The sequence below is a fragment of the Euprymna scolopes genome, chromosome 16, assembly GCF_053919585.1.
Source record: "Euprymna scolopes isolate OS-2025 chromosome 16, ASM5391958v1, whole genome shotgun sequence".
Classification (NCBI taxonomy): Eukaryota; Metazoa; Mollusca; class Cephalopoda; order Sepiida; family Sepiolidae; genus Euprymna; species Euprymna scolopes.
Genome location: NC_136497.1, coordinates 52,994,005 through 53,007,273, shown reverse-complemented (window position 1 = coordinate 53,007,273; position 13,269 = coordinate 52,994,005).

Here is a 13,269-nt window from a genome sequence, read left to right as displayed (position 1 = left end):
TGAATAGCAAAAAGCACTGTTTCCTGTCTTGACAGGTTACAAATTGACTTCAGAATTTCGTGGGGAATGATCTTTTTCTCTTCCTTCCAAGACGTATCTCATAGAAGAGCCATTGCTACCCCCTCTCTTTTTTTTTGATTTATTGTTATTACCATTAAAGCTTTTCTATCACATCGAAAACCGAATTTCCTTTCTGCGTTCATGTACCTAGTGTCAGGCAGAATTCTTATGGGCAGAACTTCTTTGCAAGGATATACGGCATGATTCACGTTGATCACCGAAGTTAAGCCACATTGAGCCTACTCAGCACTAAAATCGGTGATCATTTGGAAATTCTAAGTGCTGTGTGTGCTCTCCGCTTATCTAAGCTTTGTTTCTACTCGATCGTCTAGCACTTCTTGCCTCTGGACTTGAGCAGTGTCGATTCAGAGATGTGGTTGGAACTTGCGCAACCCTTGCCTCACAATTACACACGCAGCTACCCTTACGAGGGATTTCCATTGTCTCTTGAGACTGAACAGAGGCACCGCATTTTTGCAAGGTCCTACCGCCTGTGGAACACATTACCGCAGGACTGATTTCCTGCTCATTACAACTTGGTCGTTATAAAATTCAATGTTAAGAAAATTTGCTATAAGTTCATACCGTTGATCGATGTTAGTGCTTTTATAGTTTTCCCCATTATTCAGCTGACAATCTCATTAACCCTTATCCTCGAGTGGTTTTTGGCTTTGATAAGCGGTAACTCAAGAGAAAAACAATTGTTAATATATTGGTAATACACAAACAAGCTTTGATTTTTATATGAATAAAAGATAAAGCAAAATGGAGATGTTCTTCTAGAAGTACCCACCCAAAGGAATCGGCTTTCTAGGTTAACCTACCGAGATGACAAGATAAAAGAAGATTCAGCAGTACAGGTGCAAGTAGCTGGATTCTTCACTGCTGCGTTAGACATCCTTTTCATTAAAGACCAACTGGATATGCCAGCTCGCTACCGATTTGAAAAATTCACTACATGAAACCAAAATTTTAAATTATAGACATTTCATTTGATATTTCATTCAGAAATTCATTGTAAACATAGGACAAAAACTTTCGCGTTTATTTATCTAAATAGATAACCATTAACATTCATTCGTATAAATAGAATAACAAAAAATATATTTATCTTTTAAATAAGAAGTAAATGAATAGAAATATGAAAAAAAAATCGACCAAGGTTATTTTTTAAAAACAATAATAAAAATGCCAAAATGGCGTCAAGTGATGAAGAAAGAGAGAGGGGATGGAAAGAGAGAAAGACAGAGAGAGAGAGAGAGAGAGAGAGAGAGAGAGAGAGAGAGAGAGAGTAGAGGATAGAGAAGGAGTGAAACAAAATAGGAGGAAAACGGAGTCAGATCAAAGCAGTCACATACTCTGTCTGTGTGTGTGTGTGTGTGTCTGTCTGTCTGTCTGTCTCTCTCTCTGTCTCTCTCTCTCTCTTCTCTCTCTCTCTCTCTCTCTCTCTCTCTCTCTCTCTCTCTATATATATATATATATATATATATATATATATGTATATATCAGGTAGATCTGCGTGTCTTCTGTTGTTTGATCGTCGAAAATTTTATGGGATCTTCCCGCTGAATTACATCCCCGTTTTCGCATCCATAAAAGAACATCACTGAGAATCTCATTCTCATAGTGTTTAGTTTCTTTTTTTCCATTTACGTTATATCAACCTTTTTCGTGTTATTTAATTCGAATCCGCTAATTTTGCATACAGCATAATCACGTTGATACGCCGGTTCTCAATGCGAACTTAAACAACGTTGAGTTTGGCTAGAACCAGTTAGATGATCATTTGGAAATACTAAGGGCTGTATGTAGAAGGACGTCGACAACTCCCTGCAAGAACTGCAAAAACTTAACGTGGTCGTCTCGCATGACGGCGATATACGTACGACTGAGGATCGCTGTTGAATTTGATATTCCCTTTGGAGAAAGTCGATTCAACCCAGCTAGGGTAAATGCTGATGACATCCGGTAATTTTGAAAAAAAAAAAATTTATGCTTCAAGCTCTTTATCACTTCAAATATTTATTTATGTTGTATAGTTTGGTTGTTTTGATTTACGGCATATCAACCCCTTTTCGTGTTCAGCTATGCTTCAAGTCATTTATATCTTCAAATATTTATTCATGGTTTTTAGTTTGGTTGTTTTGTAGAGAAAAAAAATTTGTTCGGGTTTTTGGCTTTGCAGAACATGATTGGGTTTTGCAAAGGGAAAAGAAAAAAACATTAACATCAATATGCCAGGAAGCCGATATCTTTAGACATTCTGGTCTGGTAGCACCAGGTATTGATTATGGCAACTTAGGCTGTTAATATTGAACTACCAGAGACAATGTGAGTACATGTGTAGAATATTAAATGTAGATTTAAATATATAACGCTGACAGATGAAAAAACAAAACAAAAAACGAACAAAGAAGAACAATAAGTATCAAGATAAGAAACAGAAGGGAACTAGTTAAAAAATAATAAAATAAAAGATAGGACATTGTCAGTATTATTAGACTGGGAGAATGTGAAGGAGATATTGAGAAACGAATGTAGCGAGTTTGGAATGCGATACAAAAGAACGCCAAAAGTTACAATCTTGTAGAAGTTACTCTCTTTCTTTATTCGTTTATTTTACTCTTTCTTTTTAGCGTCTTCCTTTTTCAATGTAAATAGGAGACATTTCTAGTCAATAACTTTGTGCCATATATGCTTCTGAAATAATAATAAAAAAGATTATTTCACATAAAGATGTTAATTCGATATTTTTTTAACTAATGAAAATGATTCCTGCTCATTTGAAACTAGTTTTTCCATGAACATATGCGAAATACCAGCTTTTAATAAAATCAGTAACTCAACAATCCAAAAGCCAGAGAAACAGTCGAACTAGAAGCAAAATAGATTGCTAACGCGGCATTACGTTCAGACCTCGACATTTCAAGGCAGTGGACGCGAATGACTGCCCAACTCACGTACACAAAAGTTCAAACATATTCGCACACTAAGTAAAGCCGCATGTCTCTTGAACTCACACACGTATATTCACATTAACAGAAAATAAACTTTTTTAATACATGTGTCTTCTTTTACTCTTCGAATTTTGTACAAACACTAGAAACTTTCTCTCTCTCTCTCTCTCTCTCTCTCTCTCTCTCTCTCTGCTGACCGTTTTCTTCTACGTATAGCCTTGATCTTTTCAAGGCTATGATCAATAGGTATATCCAGTTTTTGCGTTAATCATCTTTCATTCTTTTTTTTTTAGCTATATGCATCAAGTGGCTTTATGTCTTGTCTGGAGTGACTTCCATATTAAAATTTTGTAAATATATGTTTTATCTCCTTTATAACGGAACCGATACTGCACCAACCACACCGGGTGTCCTTAACCTCGTTGGATTCCACCCGATATGACAGGTGTTCTTTCGATCGTACATGGTCCCGTCACAAGTTGGCCTGTTGATCGTCTTCACCCACTGTGTTTTCATGGTGGGGCGCTTTGCCTCTCGATCGAATCGTCTCCTACCCTGTGTAGATAGTCTCCGGGTACATCAATCACTCCGCTGGTCCTTGCGGCTTGCTGCAAAATGAAGAGTCCTCACCACAAACAAACAAAACTCCGGTTTATAACAATAACAAACTATTTATTCATTTCATTACTTTATAACAGCTACTGTCTAAATTGAGGTGACTGACTATAGCAGTGAAACAATGTAAGACCAGACCAGTAAAGTCACAGATTTCCGATTAACACAGGCTAATTAACATCATAACATCAGGCCCTGAGGGCTCCCAAATCGGGAGCGCTTGACCAGCCCAGCCGTTCAGTTTACTGGCTACGACTCTACTCTTTTTAGAATTCCTTTTTCTAAAAATCCAACCCCTTTTCCCCACCTCTCCTTCAGAGAGTGGTTACAAACACCCTTTTCTTTCTTCCTCTTAGAGCTTACCCTTCGTCTTGTCCACTCAACACCCTCCCTCTCTCTCTCTCTCTCTCTCTGTTCCCTAATTTCTACTCCTCCTCTTCGAACTTATCTCTACCAAATTTTAACCCTTGCACTGAGGTTTTTACTTATTATCAAATTAGGAGTGATTAGTCATTCCAGGTCGAACAATGCTTGGCGGCGACCCTTACCCTTGACCCCCATTCTAAGTTGTCAGCCTTAATCAGATAAGGATCTCTGGATCTCTTCATACCTCCCAACAGAGGTTTTAAAAACAAGCTGTCATGTTAACAGATATATAACGACAATGAGATAAAAAACAATTATTATTTGTTTTTTTATCTTTCTGACAAAATCCCAGAGACATTTCTGTTTTGTCCCAATCAGACATTAACACCCACTCTTCTGCCCTCTCTTCATCTATCCCGTCCGGTCAAACACCCCTCACCGCCATATGCACCTCGCTGCACGCATTCATGACACCAATAGTGTCATATCCCTTCCATCCTTATGGGGGAAATGCAGCCACTGCAGCATTTCCACTCAGCCCTGTTAGAAAAACAAAGAAACAAAATACCCAGTATAACCCAAAGTAAAAAGTTCAATTGCAACCTCAACAGTTTCTGAGTCAGGGATTCTATATTCATCTACACATGCATTATTTTTTTTCAGGGGTTAATTCCTCTTTTTCTTTTCACTTTACAAGTCCTTTTAAGGTGACTGCAAACTACGTACATGCAAAACAGTTTTCTCTTCTTTATTTTCAGTCCTTCTGTATAACTGTAACCCATCAAACCATGTACATGCAAAACATGGGGTTTCTTTCACTTCCCCCCTTTTCTTATTTACTTTCAGTCCATCTCCACGACTTAATCTATGTGCATGTAAAACATTTTTTCTTCCCTTTTACTACAACCCATAAGACTATGTGCATGCAGAACGTTTTTTTCACCACCACCCTTTTTCCCTTTTTAATTTTTTTAATTTCGGTCCTTCTCTACTACTTGGTCTATATGTATACAAAACAATCTCTTTTTTTTTTCTTTAGATTTTCATTTTAAGTCCTAGTTAAACCATAATTTTCTTCGGTAACTGGGAAAGCTCAGCCCAGTCTGTTAAATCCAAGGTAGCTGATCAGCGGCTTGGGTCCCACCAGTTTTGGCAAATAACAAATAGGATCCTGAACAGAAGTGTGCGTTCTATCCCAACCATTATCAATGGACCAGAGGTCATCTCGTCAGCGTCAGACAAGGCCAAACTATTTGCAAAGAACTTTGCAGCTAATTCTACCCTATGCGACGAAGGCCATCAACTCCGCATATTTCCTCCTATAACACAGAACAAGCTAGGTAACATTAAAATATCCGTGCATGAGGTCGCCAAGCTAATAAAAAACCTAGATTCCAGTAAAGCAACTGGCCCTGATGTCATCCCAATTATAGTGTTAAAAAAGCTTCAACCAGAACTTGCTCCCATACTTACGAAACTATTTAAGCGCTGCCTTAAGGAGAAGTGCTTTCCGACCCCCTGGAAGACCTCATCAGTTTGCCCTGTATTTAAGAATTCAGGTGATAAGTCATCTCCCTCTCAGTACAGACCAATAAGTCTTCTCTGTGTTATGAGTAAGTTGCTGGAATCCATATTAAATAGAGAAATAGTCAACCACCTCAGCAGGAATAACCTTCTTAGTGACACACAATATGGTTTCCGCTCTGCAAGATCTACCGCAGATGTGCTGACGGTTATATCCCACAGGATTAGTGAATCTCTTGACAAAGGCTTCCTTTCTAGGGCAATTGCTCTTGACATATCAAAGGCCTTCGACAAAGTATGGCATAAGGGTCTACTTCACAAGATTTCCAGCTACGGTATAACTGGAAATGTTTTCTCAATCATTAAATCATTTCTCTCCGATAGGCTCATAAGAGTAGTGGTTGATGGTCAAAAATCGGAGGCTTGCAATATAAATGCTGGAGTCCCTCAGGGGTCAATCCTGGGCCCAACTCTCTTCCTGATCTACGTCAATGACCTCCCTAAACACATACTTAAATCATTCGTTGACATCTATGCTGATGACACGACCATCTATGGCAACACATCAAAGGCTGTAAATGACGAAGTTCTCTCTGATTCTCTCTCCTCTGATCTCGAGCGCGTGGTTCAGTGGGGGAAGATGTGGCTAGTTACCTTTAATGCATCCAAAACCAAACTCCTATCCTTACATCATCAACGCTCTGATCCCCAGCTGGCATCAATTGTGATGGATGGCTCTCGTCTGGGTCAGGCCCCGTGTTTTGACAAGCTTCTGGGTTTGACCTTTACTCCTGATCTGAAATGGAACACGTACATCAAGTCTGTTGCCAAGGTCGCTGGAAAGATGGTGGGATCCTTCTACCGCTCCAGAAGATATCTCATTACTGATGCAATTCTCTATCTATATAAAAGTCAAGTACGGCCTAGGATGGAATACTGTTGCCATATCTGGGCAGGAGCTGCCAAAAACAGCCTATCATGCCTTGACAGAGTACAAAATAGACTTCGTGGTTTAGTGGGGGATGCCCTTTTCTCTACCCTGCAACCCCTCTCCCACAGAAGAGACGTTGCAAGCCTATCCTTGTTTTATCGTTATTTTCATGGCAGGTGCTCGTCTGAACTCCAATCCCTGGTCCCCCCTCGCCAATCTTTCAAGAAAAACACCCGTCTAGCTGAATCTACTGTGAAAAGTTTCCCCCACTCTATATCTGTGCCTAAATCAAAACGCGGATTTCATGAACAAAGCTTCTTTCTTAGAACTGCACGCCTGTGGAACTCTGTTCCGTCTGCCTGCTTCCCTCCGGACTACAACTTGGATGTCTTCAAGTCTAATATTAACAAATTCCTAATGAACCGCCCCCTTAAGTAAACACTTCATCAAATCTCACTAACGTAATGTACTTGCAATAACCCTTATCCCTGAGTGGCTTCCAGGCCTTGATAAGTGGTAACCTCTGTGTAAAAAAAAAAAAAAAAAAAATCTTCAATCGCCATTTGCTGTCCCAAAATAATAATCTCAATTGGTCCTAGGCCTTTCTGCCTATTTAATTCTATTCTAAAATTGTTTGCTGGGGGGATTATTTTTACACATATCCAATTTTTCAACCTATTTTTGTATTTTATTTTATTTATTTATTATTATTTTTTCACTCAATTCTTTACACGAAGAGAAAGAACTCACTTCCTCAGCTCATGCACACCTCTTGGCATCGGGGGAAAATTTCCCAATGATATTTCATACTTCTACAATGTCAGAACTTTCTCAATGGACTGTATATCTCCTGCCAACCTGCAGAACACTTTTGCTTATTGCACAACCATGGTCCGCTATCTCACAGAGCATCTCTATTTACACCCCATCATTTCTTCACAGCAGTCCCAAATATAAAAACAACACAATGTGCCAGCCAAGGAAGGTGCACACCGTTCCTCCTAACTACCCTGGTGCAAAGAAACTAGGTCTCCACCACAGCCAATATGTTTCCCAAAACGATACTTGCACAATGTCACACTTTCCTGTGCAGCTTTTTCTAAACTCTATGATACCCAAACTCTTTGTACCTTCACTTGTCCCATAAGCATTCTCTTACTCAGAACAAGGGGCAGCATCCGCCCTGATGCCACACCCAACATGCACCATTCTCATCCAGCGAAGGAAAGATCTTCCCCAACCGAAGCAATCCTACTCTTCACTCCCGGAATTTGTCCCATCAGCGCCATTTTGGCCTGGGACCAAGGGTAACAACTGTTCCAACATTACACTCAACATATTCAATCCCCGTCCCGTGAAGGAGAAAGCCTTCTCGACGGAAGCATTTTTAATTTTTTCCAAAACAGAATAATATCAGCACCGTTTGTTTCTGTAAGACATTCTACTTGACAGTTTAAATGCTTCAAAACTATTTACCATGCGATTGATTTCATTTTTTTATGTAAATTCCCAGGCTAAATGATTTTTTCTTTGACAACCAAAATGTTTTAATGCCACTTCCAACCAATTTACCACCTCACACCCTATGAAAACTCTCAGGCCAAATGGCTTGCTCTTCGGCAGTTTAAACGCCTTAACATTCCTTTAAAATAATTCACTATTTCACACCCTATGAAAACTCTCAGACCAAATGATTTTCTATTCAACAGTTTAAATGCCTTAACATCACTTCCAACAATATATTATTCACATTTCATGAAAGCTCTCAGGCCAACTGATTTTCTATTCGACAGTTGAAATACTTCAACATCATTTCCAAACAATTCAGCATTTCATATCACATCTTATGACAATTCTCAGGCCAAATGATCCCCTATTCACAACAGGTGAGAATGTTACACAATAATTACACACGTTATCAGTCCTCATCTAAAAAAGATTTTTCTTTAAAAAAAATTAGTACATTTCAATACAAATATTAAAATAGACGAAACAGTTCCCTTTATTCGATAGTCTAAATGTCTCACAACTAATCTCAGGCAAATCATTACTACATCTTTAAATTATTCTTACGAGAACTTCTATTCATTAGAAAATCAGAACAGCATCGATACCGCCGGTTTCTATTTTTCTAAGGATCGGTATACTTCTCTCAATCCCTGTTTGGTTTCACTTTTCACAGCCGTTCTTCAGATTATCTCGGCATGAGCGCCTCTCTCTCGCTCTCTCTCTCCTCTCTCTCTCTCTCTCTCTCTCTCTCTCACTCACTCACTTATTGACCATTCTATCTCATGGTGCATTATTCTCAAGAGTTTTCCCGTTCACCAGTGGGTCACAGTGTCTGTCATGCACTGCGGACCGGGCGGAGGGATCACGTATCCATCATATTTGTATTCTCACATGCCTTTTCCATGGCATCTCACGCAGACACACCCAGTGTCTCGTTAAATCTACCGTCAAACTCCATGTATTACACACCGTGCATTCCGCACTTTTTCACACACCCTCCGCGGGGTTTGCATAACATTTGGGACAATTCTCTTCGGCTTCCACGCCGCATTTTTTCCTCATGCTTTTTTTTTCTGGCACCTCACGCAGACAACCTGTGTCTCGTTAAACCTTTGACCACTCAATTCTTCATGCCTTTACGACTAGTGCACATTGCATATTTCTCAACCTCCACTTTATAGCTCATACACAGTGCACTCTGCACTTTTTCACACCTCTCCTGCAGGAATCACATCGTATTTAGCCAATTCTTTCTGGCTTCCTCGACGCATTTTCCCATTACGTTTCCTCATGCCTTTTTTTCTTTTTCCAAACCCGCTCGCCATATCTATCTACCGCTCTATCCATTCTGCTTATCTTTTTTCTTTATTCATTTCTAGTCTCCGTTTCTCTCTTTTTTTTTTCTCAACCCTTAAAGTAAACAAATAAATTATAATAGAACGACGTTCTATTATAATTTATTTATCTATTTTTCTTTACTTTTCCTTTTTTCAAAAACTTTATTTTCAGAGCGAATCTAACCCTTTGGACTGCTACCTGTGATAGATCAGAGACACTCCTATGCCCATCAATTCGCCCACACCTCGTTCCTGCTCCAAGCTGGTCTTGGGGTTTGCTGCTTTTTGCTTTTCGCCCCTCCCTTTCTCTTTCTCATGCCTACTAAAAGCTGTTTACTGCTATGCCTTTTAAGGGGGACTTGCCCCTTTTCTTTTTCTCATTTCTCTATCTCTCTGCCCCACTCTCTCTCTCGCGCTCGCTTGTACAACGACAACATATGCGCGTACGTACGGCGACATATCAACCCGTTTCCCCTGTCTGTATCCCCATATCTATTCATGTGGATACAACTGTTTTCAGACTCATGATTCAGACAAATACACATTTACACATTTCCTTTCAGGGGTGGGAAAGAAAATCAACAATACATTACATATTACAAATATGTCTCAAACAATACAACAAAACTTAACCTATCTAGGTGACACTGAGACAGACAAAAGGAGAAATGAACCGTCTTTACCTTCCGCCATCCTTCTTCGTCTTCGTTTCATGTTCGAGATTTTTGTTGTCATTTTTCTTTTTGAGTTCGTTTCTTTTTCAATCTTTGCTTTGTGTGCGTTTTTTTCTTCATGATTATTATTTCTTTTTGTTCTTTTCGTCTTTTCTTTGCAAAGTCTAGCATTCTTTGTGCCTAGTTTTCAGCATTTTCTTTTGTTTTTGTTTTGTTTTGTTGAAACAGCCCATATCTTCTCAGGGTTTTACTCTGGCTCAACGGCACCATTTATATATGTGTTCGTGGCAACTCGCTCGTGGACATCTCATAGAGATGTGATATCCTGGCTCACCGCACCATTTATAACGAGATTGATACTGCACTAACCACACCGGGTTGAGATAAAAAAAACAATTATTATTTGTTTTTTCTCTTTCTGACAAAATCCCAGAGACATTTCTGTTTTGTCCCAATCAGACATCAACACCCCCTCTTCTGCCCTCTCTTCCTCTATCCCGTCCGGTCAAACACCCCCCTCTCACCGCAATATGCACCTCGCTGCATGCATTCATGACACCAATAGTGTCATACCTTCATTCACAACACCTTAAAGTCAAAACATTGGCATGATAGTGACGAACCAGTCATCCATACCGACAATACCTGAACATGGCACCAGAGAATACCCCGTTTTTAGCGAGTACTGATACTTCTCAAGACGTTACTCACAAGTTCGATCTGCTGTACTATCCATCGGAAAAGTGCCGACCAGAAAATTAGTATGATCTCGCTCTGTATACTAAGGACACTCAATTACCTTCATTATCTGTCATATATCAGACAAACTAAGCATGAAAAAGAACCCACTATTTGTAAATTTGTAGATATGTAAATATTTTTTCTTTATTAACCATTTTTTTTTAAATATTTCTTTAAGTCACAACACTGTTTTAGTGAATTTAGCACTTGCTAAATAGTGACCCTTTCATTCATAAGTGTCCGGAAGTTCCACAGTGGTTTTGTTGCGAACGGATTGATGTATTGTTTCGTTAAGTTCTCGAAGATCAGCCCTCCACGGCTTTACTTTCTCACTAAGAAAGGTGTTAATAGATTGCTAATCGCTTGGGATCCCCCTACCATGGAATGCGCTTACCCTATTGCGTCTACCCTGGTGCGCTGGCTTCTCAAAACCTTTGTGTTTAACCCCCCCCCCCGGAGAGAGAGTAAATAATATAAGTGTCCGTTCTTACTCCTATTTTAATTATCAGTGTAGCTCTTTCTACATTTCCAAAGATGTGACCTTCGTCTATATCCTATCCAAGTCAGGATTCACGCTACACGAGCACGTTTATAGGTTATTAAGGCGTTCCACAATAATAATAATAATAATAATAATAATAATAATAATAATAATAATAATAATAGAAAACGTCTGGGTTACAGAAATAAACGCTTGTATGGTATGAATGCATTTCCTCTTTTGAGTAACAGATTCTGTCTGGCACATAATATGTCATGGTTTCTCGTTGTCAGAGACATTTCTTTTCTACCGCGCCCTCTGCCTGTTGCATGCTTTGGGTAATGGCAGTGACGAGTGCGGGGTACAAACTGATGATTTGATGTTTAAACCAGGGATCCCTTTCCCCAATATTTTTTTTTTGTATTTTTTGTTTCGTCTGTTTATTCTTGATACATTACACCCTCGCACTCCCCTGTAAAAAATGCAAAAAAAAAAACAAAAGAAGAAAAACTATTAGTACTTATGGTGAATCATATAGACGTTAATAATGTCAATAAAACACGTATTAAATCTCTGTAGTATAGAGACAACGGACGTTCAGTATATCTAATATTCAGAAAAGATTTTGTGAGTCGCATTCGATAAGATGTAATTAAAAGAAGAATGAAGAAAAAGTCTTAGTAAATAAATGCGTCCATGAATATGGACGAAAACAAAAGGTTAGAAAATCAACATGGTGTTAAATAAATGTTCCGTCAGTAAGTAAGAAGAGTTCATATATAAAAAAAGAATTATAAATTTTCTGTTTGTAAGGAAAGGAAAACTGTTCATATATGAGGGTTGTGAGTTCGTACACATGTAACAGCGCGGGCGAAAAAAGACTGTAAAAAGAGCATGTGCATGAACCAGCGATCACGCTCGAGAGCACGTTTAAGAGAACAGCTGTCAGAGAGAAGTACCTGAAAATAAATGTCGTTGTTACAAAAAAAGAAGTCGAGTTATTACTTGTCCTATGTTTATTGCGACGTAGACTGCATACAACGTGTGGATCACGTGTGTAAATGTTGGTAACGTTACACGCAGTTGTGCAAGTCAACCTGTTTCTATATGCGTATGTAAATATGCGCGCGTGTGTGTATGTGTTACATTATTTAGTTTGTGTGTGTCGTCCGTAGCCATGTTAGTATCGTTAGAACTTCTTGTCGAACCCAAGGGCTAGACGGTTTGTGGGAGAAGTGCGTCTCAAAATAGAAGTCTAGTGGTTGAAAAACTTGCTAATTGAGTCAGTTTACTATGTTTTCTTCTGACCAAAAAAAAGAAGGAGTCCAGCAGGTATTTTATAATCTCCTTTTGTGTAATCAGTTCTATATTCTAGTGTTGAAGCGATTAATCAGAATCGGAATCGGAAAAAAGCAGAAAGAAAAAGCATTTTGGGGCATTGGAACCGGAAAAATTTGTGCGCTTTTCTGATGCTAAAAACGATTCTTTTATTTTTATTATTTATTATTATTATTTTTTTGTTGATTTAAAACTTAATTTTCCATTATGATGAAATAAAAAATATTTATTTATTTTAAAACTAGCAGTAAAACTAAAGTCTGTAGATCATTCCCACAAATAAACTTTTACATTTTCAAAAATATATGCACACAGTTATAGATTTTTTTTTTACGGTAATCAGAAAAAAAAACTTTATAATTAAATATTTAAAAAAAAATAAAAAAGAATCGGAATCAGGAATTTAGAACAGAATCGGGAATTGTATCGGAATCGAGAAAAATATTGGAAACGTCCCATCACTACTATATACCACTATAACTATGTGTATCTTGTTTGCTTTAAACTTGTTTGTGTGTTATTAAAGGATGAAAAACATTTCCCCCACTCTTTATTTGTACCTAAATCAAAACGTGGATTCCATAAACAAAGCTTCTTTCTTAGAACTGCACGCCTGTGGAACTCTGTTCCGTCTGCCTGCTTCCCACCTGACTACAACTTGGATGTCTTCAAGTCCAACGTTAACAAATTCCTAATGAACCGCCCCCTTAAGTAAACACTTTCAAATCTCCACACT